The 18,549-nt window shown below is 41.1% G+C and overlaps 1 protein-coding gene across 6 annotated transcripts in view; it reads right to left on the bottom strand.

Moving 5' to 3' along the window:
• gbe1b (glucan (1,4-alpha-), branching enzyme 1b) overlaps positions 1-18,549 on the bottom strand; it is a 529,949-nt gene that overhangs the window by 312,476 nt on the left and 198,924 nt on the right. The window lies entirely within an intron of this gene.

Here is an 18,549-nt window from a genome sequence, read left to right as displayed (position 1 = left end):
GCAACATCCAAACGAAGCAGATAATACCCTGTATATTACACCTCAGGCTTCAAATCTAGGTTTAAGTGCAACAAACATACATGCAAATATTCAAATTAGGAACAGTAGGTGATCATTTGGTTCATCAAGCCTACTCTGCCATTAAGTACGATCACAGCTGATCTGATTACTTCAAATTCCCACCTATCCAGGTAAATTTGCACAATCTTGCTTTTCATGAATCTATGTACTTCTGCCTTAACAATTGACAGCATTCATAACAACTGCACCAGCTACATTTTCCTCCATACAGTAGCTCCTGAACTTAGGTAGCATTAAGATAGATATTCCACATTCACTTTCAATTCATTGCCTCACTGGTTTCAAGTTTTCCTGGCTCTCAGTCAGCTGAGCATTCATTTGTTGACAAATTTAAAACTGTGTTTCCTCACACCACTTCAGACACCTCTTTCTTTCCCCCCATCCCATTATCTTCTCTGAAGCCTGTAGCCAACAGCATCTTTTCAACTCAGCCAACTGAGAGAAGGAATGGCCTTGTGGCATTATTGTTGGGACTATTAACCCAGAGACCCAGGTTCAAATCCCACCATAGATGATGGAATTTTAATTCATAAAAAGTCTAGAATTAATGCTGATTGCCAGAAAAAAACAACATCCAGTTCACTAACATCCTTTCAGAAAAGAAATCTGCCATCCTTACCGATTCTGGCCTACATGTGACTCCAGATCCACAGCAATCTGGTTGACTCTTCAATCAGGGTGGGCAATAAATGCTAGTCTACTCAGCGACACTCTCAGCCCATCGATGAGAAAAAAACTACCATCCTCGGACTCCGCCTATAGCAATCGCCAACACGCTCACCAAGACCTTTCCAGCTCCAATCACAGGCTACTTCTCTCCCACATTCGCTGCCAACTGCCCTAGCAGGAGCAATCATGGGTTAGAAACACTGATTATCAACATTGTCTCTGAGATTGAGTCTCTCTCACATGGTCTAGTTTGGTGCAACTGGTTATTCTATGTTTGATTTTTCCTGGATCATCATGGATTTTTCTGGAGTGAACTCATCTTATGCCCTCATGTATTTGAGTACTGTCATTGACCTATTTTGGCTCCCAGTCTGATATCATTGCTTCAAAACAATTTCATCCTGGTTTTAAAATCCCTCTATGACATTGTGCCTTCCCTACCTATTGAACTGACAACTGCCTCAAAATGCTGTGCACGCCTGCCTCCAACTGTAGACTCTCAAACTTACCCTGATCTTAAATCACTCCAACATGCGAGTACTGATGGCATTAGCATTCAGCATACCTTTTTATGCAGTAGAGTTTCGCTGTCAAATTTGCTCCAATGTGTATTTGAACAGAAAATGAAACAAAGTGAAAGGCAAGGACACTGTGTGAGATTTTGACACTTCCAACAAACACATGAATTTTAACATGTCTCTATTAATTGTTGAAATAGTACAAAGGAAAGCTGATTGCAGGATTTTTTTCAGACTAAGTACTTTTCTCCCTTACTATATACTAGCGGCTAGTTGCTAAAATAGTATGTAAAATAATAGATTTTAGCACCCTTGAAACATAATACAGTGAGGTCAGCTGTCACTGAAACAGGAAGGTCAACGAATTAGAATACACGATTATGGTTAAATAAAAGGCAAACAGCATCAAACATTATCTTTGGAGAGAGAATGGGAGTGTGGGGCAGGTTCAGATAGAGGCACAGGTGCATTGGATAAAACAGACTCTTTCTGTATCAGAGATAGTAGGAACTGCAGATGCTGGAGAATTTGAGATAACAAGGTGCAGAGCTGGATGAACACAGCAATTTCTGAAGGGTCTAGGCCCAAAACATCAGCCTTTCTGCTTGGCCTGCTGTGTTCATCCAGCTCTACACCTTGTTATCACTTTCTGTATCATACAATTTGTCTGATCCAATCGGAGTGTCTCTGGATGGAGGTTATTGTGGAATGGTTTCTGGATGGAGAGCAGAGGAGTAGAGCTTCCAGATGTAGGCTGGGGATGAGGAGACAAATCCAGATGGTGATCAGGGATAGCTTTGGAAAGAAAGCAGGAGCGGAACAGATGGGGGGCAGAGGGTTTACTGAAACAGTGCTGCTGAATCATGAGTATCGGATAACACTGAACTGCATCGAAGTTGTTACTGCATGAAAAAAAGAGAATGTCAAAAAAACTAACATTCTCTTCTCTGTGAGCACATTGTTTCAAATGTAATCAGGCACTAAATAACTTCAAGATCCTCAAAATGTTTGAAACCAATGAAGCAGTAATAATATGTACTGTAATATGGGCTACACAGCAAGTTCCCAACAGGAATTGTAAAGTTCATTGAAAGAATGATATTGGCTCAGACATTGAGAAAAACTTGTTTGTATTTCATGGATAAAGCAGAAAACACAGAACTTTACAGCTCAGGAAGAAGCCCTTTGCCACATGATGTTGTGCTGAAAATGATGCCTAAATAAACTAATTCCTTCTGCTTGTCCTTCCTTACATATTCATAAGCTTATAGAACAATGTAATGCCCTTTTTCACATGGGATATCTCAATGTTGCAGTAGTCCTTCAGTGCTACACTGGAAGATTTAGATTAGATTACATTCTCGAGCTTCTGGAGTGGGACTGAACCAACACCTGACCTGGATGAAAGAATATTCCTGCTGCAGTTTTATGACAACTTCAAATCTTCCTTGCCTTTTTCCATTAGAATCAGAAACTGCAATACTCTGAGGTCAAATATTTGTTGTTACATAGTCTAAGTACTTCCTGATCAGTAATGCAGTAACATATTCCATTCATATGAATGAGACCAACACAACATTGGAATTACAGGTCTTATTGTAATATAACTCCTTGTATAAACTCCCTTATGGTACAACAGTGTTTATTTTACTGTACTGATAATCTAGACTAAAGAAACTTTACAACAATTGTACTGAAATGTACTTTAGTTCAAAACTGACAAAGAGTGCAAAACATGGCCTTCATTAAGCAAGACACCATGGCTGCTTTGTTGGGATGGATTTCAGTGAGAAAACGGCAAAGGCTCACTTGAACCAATTCAAAAACAAAAGTAAGAACCAAGGGCACTGATTGCAGCTGACAGAAATTGCACATTCTGGCTAGAGAAACTGAATTATAGGTCACAAGCATGCACTGTGACCACAAAAACAGAAATTAGTATGGGATTCATAAGAGAAGAGCAAGCAGATATGGCTGATACAATACAGAAATGATCAACACAAAAACAACAGACAAAAGTAAACTGGTGTTAAAGTTGCGATCAGAGATAATTTTTCCATCCCCGCCCTTGCGTGCCTTCCGGAGAGACCACTCTCTCCAGGACTCCCTTGTCCGCTCCACGCTCCCCTCCAACCCCACCACACCCGGCACCTTCCCCTGCAACCACAGGAAGTGCTACACTTGCCCCCACGCCTCCTCCCTCACCCCCATCCCAGGCCCCAAGATGACTTTCCATATCAAGCAGATGTTCACCTGCACATCTGCCAATGTGGTATACTGCATCCGCTGTACACGTTGTGGTTTCCTCTACATTGGGGAAACCAAGCGGAGGCTTGGGGACTGCTTTGCAGAACACTTATGCTCAGTTCGCAATAAACACCTGCACCTCCTAGTCCCGAACCATTTTAACTCCCCCTCCCATTCCTTAGACGACACATCCATCCTGGGCCTCCTGCAGTGCCATAATGATGCCACCTGAAGGTTGTAGGAACAGCAACTCACATTCTGCTTGGGAACCCTGTGTGGACTTCACAAGCTTCAAAATCTCCCCTCCGCCCACTTCATCCCAAAACCAGCCCAGCTCGTCCCTGCCTCCCTAACCTGTTCTTCCTCTCACCTATTCCATCCTCCCACCTCAATCCGCACCTCCATTTCCTATGTACTAACCTCATCTCGCCCCCTTGACCTGTCCGTCCTCCCCGGACTGACCTATCCCCTCCCTACCTCCCCACCTTCTCCTCTATCTATCCTCGGTCTGCCTCCCCCTCTCTCCCTGTTTATTCCTGAACCCTCTCCCCATCCCCCTTTTCTGATGAAGGGACTAGGCGTGAAACGTCAGCTTTTGTGCTCCTGAGATGCTGCTTGGCCTGCTATGTTCATCCAGCTCCATACTTTGTTATCTCAAAGTAAACTGGGGTCTTTTTTTGTGAAAAAATGGATGAAAGACCGAATAGCCTCAGGTTCAAGGTGAGAAACAAAAAGGAGAACAATGCTGCTGTAGTCACAGGCTTTGAACTTAAGCAAAAGCTCATTAAACCAGAGGATCATAAACCGTAAACCCATAAAGAAACACTGAACTTCATTTATAAATCAATACTGTCACTGTTACAAAAGCAAAATAACTTTCATAGTCACACTGGAAGCAAAGAAGCCATTGGACAATCCCCTCAGGAGCAGGGGAATTATCATCAACTTTCTAGATCAATCATTCCCTTTTAATTAATACTTAATAAATCCCAAATTATCTAGTGATGATCACTTTCCTATTGCTGAGGACTCGTATAATTAGCTGTTCAGTTTCTTATAATGGTTATCACACCTCAAGTATTTTATTCATTATGAACCGATTTGGCCAACTAGCCTGAGCAGAAGACAAAGTAACTGCAATTGTCTATCACAACTTCCAATCATCCCATCACCTTCAACAGGACATCATCTCCTTCACGGTGACAGGATTTCCAACCAGATCCCACCCAATCCCATCACAAGTGTAAATCAAGAGGGGGGGATAAAAAGAAGCAGTCCTCAGAGTTGAGAGCAAGGGATTAGCTGAAAATTCAGAAAGTGATTAAATCTGGACCCAACAGATACAAGGAAAATCTCATCTGCCTAATGTTACGAAGTTTGCAAATCTGGGAATCAGATATCTAAGGGAATCATGAATATCCAAAGGGGAATGCTTCTACCCAAAGTACTTCGCAAGTTGATTTGCTATAAAAAGAGATCAGTTGAATTTAATAACCTCGATGCCTTTAATAATAAAGCTAGATAATTACCGGCAGAATTATAGGATAATGTTTTGATAGGACTCAGCAATATCCCCCACTTCTGATAACGGATCTATGCCCGAAACATCAGCTTTTGTGCTCCTAAGATGCTGCTTGGCCTGCTGTGTTCATCCAGCTCCACACTTTGTTACCTTGGATTCTCCAGCATCTGCAGTTCCCATTATCTCTGATCACAATTTTAACCTCACTGCGAAGCCTCTTCCAGGATGCCTAACCTGAAGAAGTTACCCTCTTCCCTCCAGACCAACCTCAGGGGGTCTCTCTCCCACTGCAACTCTCTTGTTGCCTTCCTCCCTGGACTGACCTATCCCCTCCCTACCTATACTCTCCTCTGCACCTATCTTCTCCTCTATCCATCTTCAGTCCGCCTCCCCCTCTCTCCCTATTTATTTCAGAATCCTCTCCCCATCCCACTTTTCTGATGAAGGGTCTAGGCCCGAAACATCAGCTTTTGTGCTCCTAAGATGCTGCTTGGCCTGCTGTGTTCATCCAGCTTCACACTTTGCTAGCATAGACTAGTTGGGCCAAATGGCTTGTTTCTGGGATACAAATTTAATTCACAACGGGGTGGCATGCTGAGTCATGTATGTGCAGCTTCCTATTCTTGCAAGCTATAATTTCGTACCTAACTCTCTATCTGACTGATTTTGATGTGTGTAGTTCGATAGAACTAAGTGAAATGAGGTTGAGCAGTAACTTTCAGAAATTGTTCTAGACCCAAATTCTGAGCTCTCCTGCCTTAGAAATACCATTCAGCAAACGAAGAGAGAAATAAAAAATCTTTTCTCCCACACCTGGCTACTAAATTATGATGGCACAAGTTTGAGATAGTAAATCAAAGTAATCTGCAGAAATCATGTTGCAGTGACATTGTGCAATTTTAGAGAGTTTCCTGTGTTCAATCTGTCTCTAATGCCTGTCATATTACAAAGGGACAGATATAATAACTGTACGTTGGTAATGAAAGACTTGTACTTTTATTCCTAATAGGAGTGAATTTTTACAGTTGCAGGCAAAAATTGAGGAAAAGCATTTACAATTGATATGGTGATGGTTTTTGATGAATGGCCCAAAGTCTTTTTTGAAAAATTCTCTCCCTTGATGCAGCAAGCTTGAGTTCAAAGCCCACAGTCCAATAGGGTTTGTAAAAACAACCGTTTGCACTGTTATGATGCATGTAAAGTTCAAATTGGTTTTTTACATTTATGTAAATATTCAAAGTAACCTGTTTCCTTCATTGATTGAATAGCAATGTTCCCATCAAATGGAAAGAGCTGGTTTTTCATTATACAACTCATATCTAACAGATGTAGGAAGTGTTCATACTTTCTGCAGATTTCATATTGTTCTGCACACACATTGAGCTTTATTCAGCTTATCACAGGTGGTGTTTCATACAGTACTTCTTCCCCCTGAATTGATGAAGGCAAATCAAGAGAGGCTGGTTTGTCTTGTATGTTAACATTCTCCATACGGACTTTCAAAAAGCACTTGATAAAAGTACCACATAACAGACGTTGAAAACTGAAGCTTAGGATTAATGAGACAGTGGCACTCTAGCCAAAAGACAAAAAATACAGAGTACTGCTCATTTGCTATTTTCCAATCTGGGTCAGTGCTGAGCCATGGTCAGTATTAGTATCAATGCTCTTTTTGATACATATTATTCATCTGGGCTTGGCGTACAATATAGGCTTTCAATATATGCAAATGATATAAATCACAGAAACATAGTAAATAATGAGACAGTTACAGTTAAGAGGGCAAACAACATAATAAAATTTGGCATGAAGTTTTACACAGTAGAATAAGTTGATACATTTTGATAAAACTAATGTGGAGACCCAGTATAATGGCTCAAAGGTCTAAATTAATGAAGGGCAACCTCTGGTATACTTTTAATAGGAATAGAGAAATGGAGCTACAAATCTTGGAATATGGCAGGACATGTTGAGAAGGCTGAGTCAAACAGAACCCTGGAGAAATTCACTCGGTCTGGCAACGTCTGTGAATAGAGGAACACAGTTAATGTTTCCGAGATAACGGGAACTGCAGATGCTGGGGAATCCGAGGCACCAAGTGTAGAGCTGTGTGGACACAGCAGGCCAAGGAGGATCTTAGGAGCACAAAAGCTAATGTTTTAGGCCTAGGCCCACCTACACTCATGTCTACAGGCTCCCCGCCCTTTTAACTTGTCTGTCTCCTCTCCACCATCTTCTCCTCTATCCGTCTTCGATCTGCCTCCCCCTCTCTCCCTATTTATTTCAACCCTCTTCCCCTCCCACTTTTCTGAAGGCGGCTCTAGGCCCGAAATGTCAGCATTTGTGCTCCTAAGATGCTGCTTGGCCTGCTGGGTTCATCCACCTCCACACACTGTTGTCTCAGTTAATGTTTCCACTCAGGTATGACTCTTCCCCCGAACTGCATCTGCATTTACAGTTTATACTAATGACTTAGAAAAGGGAACTAAAGGAAAAATAGCTAAACTTGCAGGTGACATCAGGGTGGATAAGAAAGTACGTTTTGAAGAGGACGTGAGAAGGGTGCAGGCTGGTAAAGACAGTTGAATGAGATGGTAAAAATTTGGCAGACCGAGTGTAATGTGGGAAAATATGAAGAAGTTCACTTTGACATGAAGAATCAAAAAAAAGTATTATTTACATGGAAAATGGCTGCAGAATTCCAAGACGTAGAGCAATCTAGGCTTTTCAGTGGGAGAATCACAAAAGATTAATTTGCAGGTATACAAGCAATTAAAGATGATATGGAATTCTATTCTATACAGCATTCGGGAGACCACATTTGGACACCAAAAGAGTGTAGAGGAGATTCACCAGGATGCAGCCTGGGATGGAAAGTTTCAGTGATGAGGAGAGACTGGATAGGCTGGGTTTGTTTTCCTTGCCGCAGAGGACTCTTAGGGGATTCTGATGAGGTACATCAAATAATGAGGGGGATAGACAGGCTATATTATTAAAATCTTTTCCGCAGGGCAGACATGCCTGAAACCAGAGGCTATACGTTTAAGGTGAGGAGCAAGTGGCTTGGAGGAAATCTGAGGAAAGGTTTTTTTACCCAGAGGGTGGTAGGAATATGGAACGTGCTATCTGACCATTAGATCTACAATTCAGCCCAAGCAGTGAGCTCCTCTATTCAATGAGATCATTTTGGTTGCAATAACACTCAAGTCATCTTTCCTGTCGTCTCCCCATAATCCTGGATTTCACTGCTGATTAAAAATCTGTCTATCGCAGCCTTGTATATATTTAATAGGCCAGCCCCTTCTGCCTCTGTAGTGATGAGTTAAACAGGTTCATTACCCTTCTTTGAGAGAAGAGATTCCTTCTTACCTCTGTCTTTAATAACCAATCCATTACTATGAAATAATGCCCGCTAGTCTTTGAATCTCCCACAAAGGGAAGCATCTAACCATCAAGCCTCGGAAGAACTCTGTGTGCTTTCATAAGGCTGCTTTAATATTCCAGCAAATATAGGCCTAACTTATTCAACCTCTTCTCAAAAGAAGGTCTGCCCATAACAGAGATAAATCTTGTGAATCTTCTTAGAACTGCCTCCAAAATTAGATTGTCTTTCTTTAGATAACAGGTCCAAAACCACTCATTGTATTCCAGTTGTTTAACTAGTAATTTGAAGAGTTTTAGCAACACTTCCATATTTCATTTCAAAGGTAATAGAGTATTAAAGGCCAACATTCTATTTGCCTTCCTTATTACATGCTGAACTTGGATGCTAGTCTTTTGCAAATCATACATGAAAACCCCCAAATCCTTGTAGCTTTTATGCGTTTAAATAATTTTCAGTCATAACTTCACATTTTCCCACATTATAATCTACCTACTAACCTAACAGATGGCTCTGTAAAAATCCTTCTTTCATGTTATCTTCATCACTTGCCTTCCGACCTATTTTCCTACCATCCATAAACTTGGCAAAGATACATTCACTTCCCTTATTCAAACATTAGGTGTATAATGTAAATAATTGTGGCCTAATGTTGACCACTGTGATACCACTAGTTTCAGGTTGCTATTCTGAAAATAGCTGCCTCTCTACTCCTCCTTTAAAGTAAATGGGCTCCAATCTCATTAAGTGCTTTTATACGCAGTTTCTTATTGAATACTTTTAGAAAATGCTATATTACATCCACTGCTTCCCCTCTATGTAACCTGCTTGGTACATTTTCAGAGAATTTAAATAGATTTCTCCTTCATGAAGTCATGTTGACTCTGCTTGACTATATTAAGCATTTCTAAATGCTCTATTATTCATAGAGTCATACAGCTTGGAAAAAGACCCTTCAGTCTGGCCAGTCCATGTCGAACATAATCTCAAACTAAACTAGTCCTACCTGCCTGCTGTCCCCTTATCCTTCCAAATCTTTGCTTTTCATGTACCTATCCAAACGTCTTTTAAATATTGAACTGTACCCAAATTCATCACTTCATCAGAAAGTTCATTCAACACGCAAACCATCCTCTCTTAAAATATTTGCCTCTCATGTCTTTTTGAAATCTCTCTCCTCTCATCTTAAAAAATGTGTCCCCCAGTCTTATAACCCCCCAGTCCTAGGGGGATGGCAACTACCATCATCTCTATCTATACCTCACATTGTTTTATAAACTTCTACCAGGTCACCTCTTACCCTCCTACACTCCAGTAAAAGAAGTCCCAGCCTTTCCTTATAACTCAAACCTTCTATAACCAGCAACACCCTTGTAAATCTCTTCTGAATGCTCTCCAGCTTAATAACATCCTCCCTATAAGTGGGCAACCAGAACGGGACACAGTATTCCAAAAGAGGCCTGACCTAGGCCATAACCCTAACCTCTACACAATGTCCCAATTCCTATACTTAAAAGGACTAAGTAATGAAGGCAAGTGTGCCAAACGCCTTTTTAACCACCCTTCTATATGTGGCGCAAACCTCAAAGAAGTATGTACCCATACCCCTAGGATCTCTGTTCTAAAGCATATCCCAAGACACTAGAATTAACTGTATAAGCCTTGCCCTGGTTTGTTGTATCAAATAATAGACTAACTTTCCCAATGAACATCTTGTTGTATGAAGAACAGCTGGGATTGTTTTTAATCAGAATTTTGAAGTGTGAGGAGTAAGCTGATTGAAGTAAATTAGATCATGCACAGGTTTGACAAGGTAGATGTCAAGTTAACTAGCCTATGGGTACCTCCTTCCCTTTAAGGATGTTACATTGGCAGTTATTCAGTCCTCTGGAACTTTGAGGATCTACAGCTTCTTGAAGATTAACACGATTGCACCCATCATCTCTGTAACTACTTCCTTCAGTATTCTGGGGTAGATCCCATCATGTTCATTGGAGGTGGCTAAAAGAAGGTTAACTCAAATGATGACTGGAATGAACATCTTGTCGTATGAAGAACAGCTGAGATTGTTTTTAATCAGAATTTTGAAGTGTGAGGGGTAAGCTGATTTAAGTAAATTAGATCGTGAACAGGTTTGACAAGGTAGATGTGGAAAGGGTGCTTCTTCTTATGGGTCAGTCCATAATAGAGTGCACTGTTTTAAAATTCGGGGTGTTCCTTTTAGGACAGAGGTAAGGCAAATTGTTCTCTCAGTTGTACAAATATCAACCACTTCGTCTCAGAAAGCCGTGGAGCAGGTTCATTGAATTTTTTTTTAAAGCCACAGATAGAAACATTCTTGTAAGGCAGAGGAATCAAGATTTATTGAGGTAGATGAGAAAGTGGAATCTCAAACACAAACAGATCAGACAGGATCTTGTCGAATGTAGGAGCAATCTCAAGAGGTTAAACGACCTAGTCTGCTCCTAATTCCCATTCTAGCATAATGATATGCAAGTTAGGACTTTTCTTAGAAAAAAAGGTTAAAAGCAGATTTTAAGTATTGAAATCCATGAGGGATCTGGACAGAGCAGGTAAGGAAAATCTACTTATATTCATAAAAGGATCACAAAAGAGGGGACTCGGTTTTTAAAAAAAATGGAGGGAAAATGTGAATTTGTTTAAAGGTAATGAATGACACAATCTGAAATGTGCTGCCTGCTGATTTAATAAAGACTTTCAAAAATGAACTAGATAAATTTATAGCAGGGTAGGAAAAGTGCAAGAAAGTGAGACTAATTGGAAATATCTTCCAAACGGCCAAAGTACGTACAATGGGCTGACTGTCCTCTTTCTATGCTGTATGATTCAAGCTAACTGAAGAAATTTAATGTTCATTACCATAGTGGGTAATCCTTGCGACAGTAGCTGACGATGGGAGCATCATAGATAACGGTTTGTGCTCCTGAGATGCTGCTGGGCCTGCTGTGTTAATCCAGCTTCACACTGTGTTATCTTGGATTCTCCAGCATCTGCAGTTCCCATTATCTCTGGGAGCATCATTGTCTCTTATTTCAACATGATCAAAAGCATCCAAGAGTCCAGTAACTGCCCTTATCCTTGAGAAATTGTCAAGTACTATATACTAACATTTCCTTCAGTGGGTTTAAAGAGTAAATGGAAGCTTCTAAGTGATGGAAGGGCAGTCAGTTTGGAATGTTTCTGTCTGGCCCTTGGCTGCCCCTCCTGCTTGGGTGATGGGCGCCACTAGGCGAGTGAAATAAGTGTTGAAATTATTAGAACTCATCATTGACTCTGTGTCATGTTGGTATACAGTATAAATGCAAATCAAATTCCTCTTCTGATATCCATGAGGAACTGTGCTAAAAGCTTGTTAAACGAGCAGAAAGTAATTTTCAGTTTTGCATATTTGACATCCAGATATTTATCTCAGGGTAGTTGGAATATAAAAGAGGCAAAGTTATGCTGCAGTTATATAAAGGTCCGATTAGATCCCATGAGGGACACAGAATTCATATAACAGGTATTGCAGATATTTCCCCTTCTGAGGCAAATCTAGAATGTGGCATCATATCTTTAGGTTAAAGGGTGGCATATTTAAGACAGAGTTGAAGAAGGAATTACTTCTCTCAAAGAGTTGTGAATCTGTGATATTCACTTGCCAGAGTATCAACACTGGGACACTGCATAAATGGGAAGAGGTAGAAAGATTTGTAATTATTCATGGGTAAAAGGGATAAGGAGAGTGGACAGGAAAGTAAAGTTGAGGCCTAGATGAGATCGGCAATAATTGAAATTAAATGGCACAGAAAGCTCAAGGGACTGAATTACCGACTCATGTTGCTAGTTCTTACAAAGACCAGCAAATCCCCTGAAGGTGGTGGGATGCACCCGAGGATATTAAAGGAAATAGCTACAGACATAGTGGATACACTTAAGTAACCCATCCAAAAATACTTAGAGGCTGGAAAAGTCTCAAGAGGATGGAAAAACAGCCAGAGAAACACTTTTTTTTAGAAAATAGGGGACAAATAAATGGTAACTATAGATCAGTTAACATTTGTTCTTTGAAAATCTTACAGTCTATTCTAATGGATATAATAAACAAAAGCTAATTAAAAGATAAATAATTAAATACATAACATGATCAACTATAGTCAGTCTACCTCCACAAAGGGGAATCCACGCCTGACAAATTTATTGGAATGCTTTGAGGAGGTAATGAGCAGGATAGATGAAGGGAAAGCAATGGATGTCATATACTTGGATTTTCAGAAGGAATTTGATAAGGTATCATACATTAGGCTACTGAATAAGGTAAGAGCCCATGCTGTTCAAGGTATCATCTTAGCATGGACAGATACCTAACTAATGGCAATCTGTAACTAGTGCTTCAGGGATCAGTGCTGAAGCTGCAGTTATTTACAAAATATATTAATGATTTGGATGAGAAAATTGAATGTACTATAACCATTTTTTGCAAATGACAGTGTTGGAAGGCAACACAAAGTCTATGGAGATATATAGACAGGTTAAGCGAATAATTAAAAACCTGGCATATAACATGGGAAAATGTGAGGGTTTGTACTTTAGCAGGAAAAATAGAGTCACTGAATATTATTCAATTGGAGAAAGACTACAGAAAGTGACAAAACTAAGGGATTTGAGAATCCTCATCCACAAATCACAAAATAGTTAGTGTCCAACTTCAGTAGTTAACAGAAAAGGCATACTCCCCACTCTGCCACCCTCACCAGGTGATCAAACTTGGTTCAATAAAAAGTGCAGGAGGACATGCCACACTAAGTCTACATTTATAAACAAAATCAGATATTGATGGAAAAACTCAGGTCTAACAGCTTCTGTTGAGAGAATGCAGAATTAACATTTCAGATCTAGTAGCCCTTCTTCAGAACTGATGTAGCTAGAAAATAGTTGGTGTATATGCTAGAGAAGGGGTGCAGGCTACAGGAGAAGGAGTAAATGACAAGTGGAGATGGAGCCCACAGCCAAACAGTTGGACAGACAAAGAACTGGAAAAGGTCAGCATTGGAGAATGCATAGCTGCGAATGGAGACCATTAGTGGCTGACAATTGGTTGTTTGAGGTAGCAGCCTTTGTGATAAGGATCGTGGTTACTTTTGCAGACAAAACGTAGGTGCTCTACAAAGTAGTTACCTAGTCTGCACTTCGTCTCTCCAATGTAAAGGATACTGCATTTTAGGCAGCGAGTACAATATTCGGTAGCTCTTCGCGGTATTTTTGTTAAATCTAAGTTTTTATTTATTATATGTATGAAAAATAATTTTCAGAGTTCCAAGATGGCAAGTTAGCAGTCGAGTGAAGTAAACAACTTGCACTGTGTGTAAAAGCATGGGCATATCATGTGTTCCAGGCAAAGACATCAAGGAAGTGTCACTAAGGTCACAGCTTTCCGAGATTGTACACGTCATTTGAAAGAAGGACTCAATCAATCTAATACATTTTTCTTCACTAAACCTCCAACTCAAAAAAACTTAAATACAGAAGTGAGCTGCTGAAATGCCAGACTGCAGTGCTCAGAAAACATGGCAGATCCCTATGCTCCAAGAGAGGGAGCCAAAGCACTGCCATTCTCAATATGTACACCACCACAGCACCTGTGCAAAGGCTAAGGAACAGTTGGCCACATTTGGCAACAACACTCCCCTGCAAGAAGGGAGATGTTTGGTGATTCCCACGTTAATCACTCCTGGGGACCTCACTGCTATAAGTGGTTGAGATTGATTTTACGCACATAATTTGTATTCTGTAACTATCCTGCCTTCACTGTATTTGATGTTGAAATCATCTTTCTTTTACAAAGAATTTTTTACGGTTTAGTTCGAGTTCTTTTCACTGTACCCATAGAAACTCTTGTAAATGAACCTTGCAAGTTTCCATTGCTGCTCATTACAAATATACTTATTTCACCCACCCAAGTCCTGGCTGACAAAGCAGTGACAACAGACACCCAGCAATAATAGCTAAAACAAACAAAAAAATTATTCCTTCAGAACCGCTCTGCACTAGCACAAGCTTTTGCTGTTTTGTAAGTCAAGACCGTATCACTGCAAACAAATGCTACATTCCAGATCTGTCCCAAATGGGTCAGGTTGATAAAACAATTTCAAACTAGGAGAAAATCCTTTGAGTTTAATACGTTCCATTTATAATTTTCTTTTAAGAGGGAAATAGAACATAGAACAGTACAGAACAGAACAGGCCCTTCAGCCCACAATGTTGTGCCGAGCAATTATCCGACTTAATGATCAAACTACCCTGCACACGCTACATTTTACTGTGATCCACATGCCTATCCAAGAGTTGCATGAATGTCCCTAATGTATCTGACACCACTACCACCGCCAGCAGCATATTCCACGTACCCACCACTCTCTGTGTGAAGAACCTACCTCTGACATCTCCCCTATACCTACCTCCAATCACCTTAAAATTAAGACTCCTCGTAATAGCAATTTCCACCCAAGGAGCTTCCCAGGAACAACAAAAAATTGACACCAAGTCACAAACAGGTTCATGAATACAAAAATTTAGAGAAAAAATTAAAAGTGAAATATTGCAGTTGCTGGAAATCTGAGACAAACAAGGAAAATGCTTAAAAATCTCCTCCGGTCTGGCAGCAACTGAAGAAAGAGAAACAGGGTTAACAGGGCTTAGATACAGAGGCAGCAAGCCAGAGGAGAAGGGACAAGCACAGGTTTTTAAGGAGGGCATTTCCAATGATGAAGCAATGAAAATTAGGGGAATACAGATTTTTTGTGTGAGGTTGCAAAGTTGGTGTAGGTTACAAAGATAGGATGGATGAGATTGTGGTGTATTTAAGGTGGAGGAGGTGTTGAAGTTTGAATACTTTTCAAACAATAGGAACAGCTGCACTCAGATGATGTACAATGTAGATTCTTATCTAAGGTTTTGAAGTAGATCTATAGCTCGCAGCAGTTTCGTTACCGTGCTGGGTAACATCCTCAGTGCAGCCTCTGAAGAAGTGTCGGTGTGTTTTCAAACTCTGGGTTTCCTCCGTAGTGGAATGTATATGGGGTGGAGTTCAATTTGTTTATTAATAGCATGCTTCGTGGAGTGCCATGCTTCCAGGAATTCTCATGCTTGTCTCTGCCTAGCCTGTCCCAGGATCTTGGTGTTATCCCAAAAGAAGTGGTGGTTTTCCTTGTCCATGTGGATTGAGAACCACAATTTCAACTGGGACAACACCAAGATCCTGAGACAGGCTAGGCAGAGAAAGCACAAGAATTCCTGGAAGCATGCTCTTAATAAACACATTGAACTCGACCCCACATACATTCCACTACGGCGGAAACCCAGGAGTGAGGCAATCCATCGCAACGGACCCCAGAGTTTAAAAACCAGACGGGAAAACACGCTGACGCTTCATCAGAGGCTGCACTGAGGATGTTACCCAGCATGGTAATGTAGCATCTGTGGAACAACAAACCAGCTCGGTGAGCCAACCAACTTCAATATAGATTCTTATCATTGCATGACTCCACAGACTACAGTTTGTTTTTCATTCCTGGTTGCCATTCAAAATCAGTCATTTTAACCTCTATATAGAGATAAATGTCAAGAAAGGAATGTTGATCTCAGCAAACACACTGCAATCCTGAATGGTAATGTCCTTTCGCCATAGGGTATTGGTGAGTTAATTTTTTAGCAATGGAATGCAGCAGCAATTGTTTGCAATTGTTGTGTGTCACTGACCCTGTCTCTTGACCAGTGGTTAGTGCAGCAAAAACAATTCTACTGGGTGATATTGATCCTTCTAACAAATAGTGTGAGAAAGGGGGAAAAAAATCATTTGAGACATCTTATTACATATTAAAAATAAGTCAACTGACACACATAACCATTTTGTGCACAGCATGATCTCAAAAGTGAATAAATAATGGGACTGAAGTCATGTTTCTGACTGACCATGGCTCCTGTTCTGGTAGTGCCCCAATTTTAACATTTTTACCCTTGTTTTTAACTCATTTATTGACCTTGTTGCCTCCCCACCTCAGTAATCTCCACAACACTTTCTGATATCTATGCTCTCCTCTTCTGAACTTTTTGCATCCATGAATTTAAAGCATTCCATTGTCGGTTACCATATCTTCAACTGCCTGGAATTCCCTCCCTAAATCTCTTTCTGATTCTCTCCTTCATGTCCTCGTCAAAGTCAACCTCTTTGACCAAACCCATGGTCAAATTCCTATCCCCATTACACTGCTCAATGTCAATTTTGTTTGATCATGCTCCTGAGAGGGGTTTTGGGAAGTTAAAAGTGCTGCATACAAATACAAAGTTTTGACGCAAATCCTGCTTTGAATCCCATGCTTTAAGGATGTATCTGAACACATCTTTGTAAAGCAGCTCACACAAAAAAAATACAAAGGTGGACAGGAATTCCTCAGTTTCTAGATGAATGTACATTATTATGCAGTTCTCAGTAAAGACAGTTTTCTAAATCAGCCAAAGGAAGCTTTCCAAAAAGACAGAGGTGGTGGGAAGAATTTGATTAGCAATAAAGGCAGTTCCACGTTTTAGATCAGTGAGCTGTGACAACAGGCAAAAGAACCTCAATCTGGTCTCATTCAAGAGGGGCAAAGATATTAAGGAGAAAGAACAGAATCAAAGATATTCTGTAATGACAAACAGATCGATAAAATGGACACAGTGAGGAATACTGTACCAATCCAAAGGTCATCAATTTGAGCAGCAACTTCTTCACGAGCAGATGCCAAATTATGGAAAAAAACACAGATACAAGGCACCAGTGCACACAACTAAACATTCAGGAGGAGATGGAAAAGCACATCTTCAGTAGAAAGTACCGGATCAGAGTGAGGCCCAACAACTGGTTACAGTCAGAGTGAAACAATTCAAAGTGCCAGTTATCAGTTGAAAGAATAATATCACAAGATCTCATGGTTTAAACATTTTTAACGTACTTGAGTTAAAGAAAGAAACAACTACACATTTTAAATATATCACTAGAAACTGAACCTCCCATCTAAAGAACAAAAACAGAAGTTGCTGGAAAAGCTCAGCAGGTCTCACAGCATCTGTGGAGAAAAAAAAATCAATTAACATTTCAGGTCCAGTGACCCTTCCTCAGAACCCATCTTTGCTCCCATCTAAAGACTCCATTTACACCCAAGATAATGGGAACTGCAGATGCTGGAGAATCCGAGATAACAAAGTGTGGAGCTGGATGAACACAGCAGGCCAAGCAGCATCTCAGGAGCACAAAAGCTGACGTTTCGGGCCTAGACCCTTCATCAGAAAAAGGGGATGGGGAGAGGATTCTAAAATAAATAGGGAGAGAGGGGGAAGCGGACCAAAGATGGATCGAGGAGAAGATAGGTGGAGAGGAGAGTATGGGTGGGGAGGTAGGGAGGGGATAGGTCAGGGTGGCTGGATGAGGTTAGTAGGTAGGAAATGGAGGTGTAGCTTGAGGTGGGAGGAGGGGATAGGTGAGAGGAAGATCTTGATGGCAGTTGGAGATGCAGAGGTCGAGGTAAGGTAGGAGGCCTGGGGGTGGTGTCCAGGAGAAGGACTTGTGTTGGAGGCGGGTGAAGGGGTCAGTGGAGGGAGGGTTAGAGAAGTAAGCGTGGAGGTGGACGCGGCCGAAAAACTGTTCAATGTCCAAACGTGACTGGTATTCGTTGATGTGCGCGTGGAGGGGGACAAAGGTGAGCCCCTTGCTGAGGAGACAGCCACATTGAGCCCTGCCAAATTTTCACCATCACCCCCCAGACCTCCCCCTGATGGAAGACAAATGGTCAGTCCTCAGTAAGGGGCTCACCTTTGTCCCCCTCCACCCAAACATCAACGAATACCAGTCACGTTTGGACATTGAGCAGTTTTTCTGCCGCCTCCGCCTCTACGCTTACTTCTCTAACTGGGATCCTAACCCTCCCTCCACTGACCACTTCACCTGCCTCCAACACAAGTCCTCCTCCTGGAAACTAGCCCCAGGCCTCCTACCCTCCCTCGACCTCTTCATCACCAACTGCCGTCAAGATCTTCCTCTCACCTATCCCCTCCTCCCACCTCAAGCTGCGCCTCAATTTCCTACCTACTAATTT

Source organism: Stegostoma tigrinum, chromosome 12, assembly GCF_030684315.1.
Source record: "Stegostoma tigrinum isolate sSteTig4 chromosome 12, sSteTig4.hap1, whole genome shotgun sequence".
NCBI lineage: Eukaryota > Metazoa > Chordata > Chondrichthyes > Orectolobiformes > Stegostomatidae > Stegostoma > Stegostoma tigrinum.
Note: the sequence above shows the minus strand (reverse complement) of the source record. Positions and strands in the feature narration are given on the sequence as shown.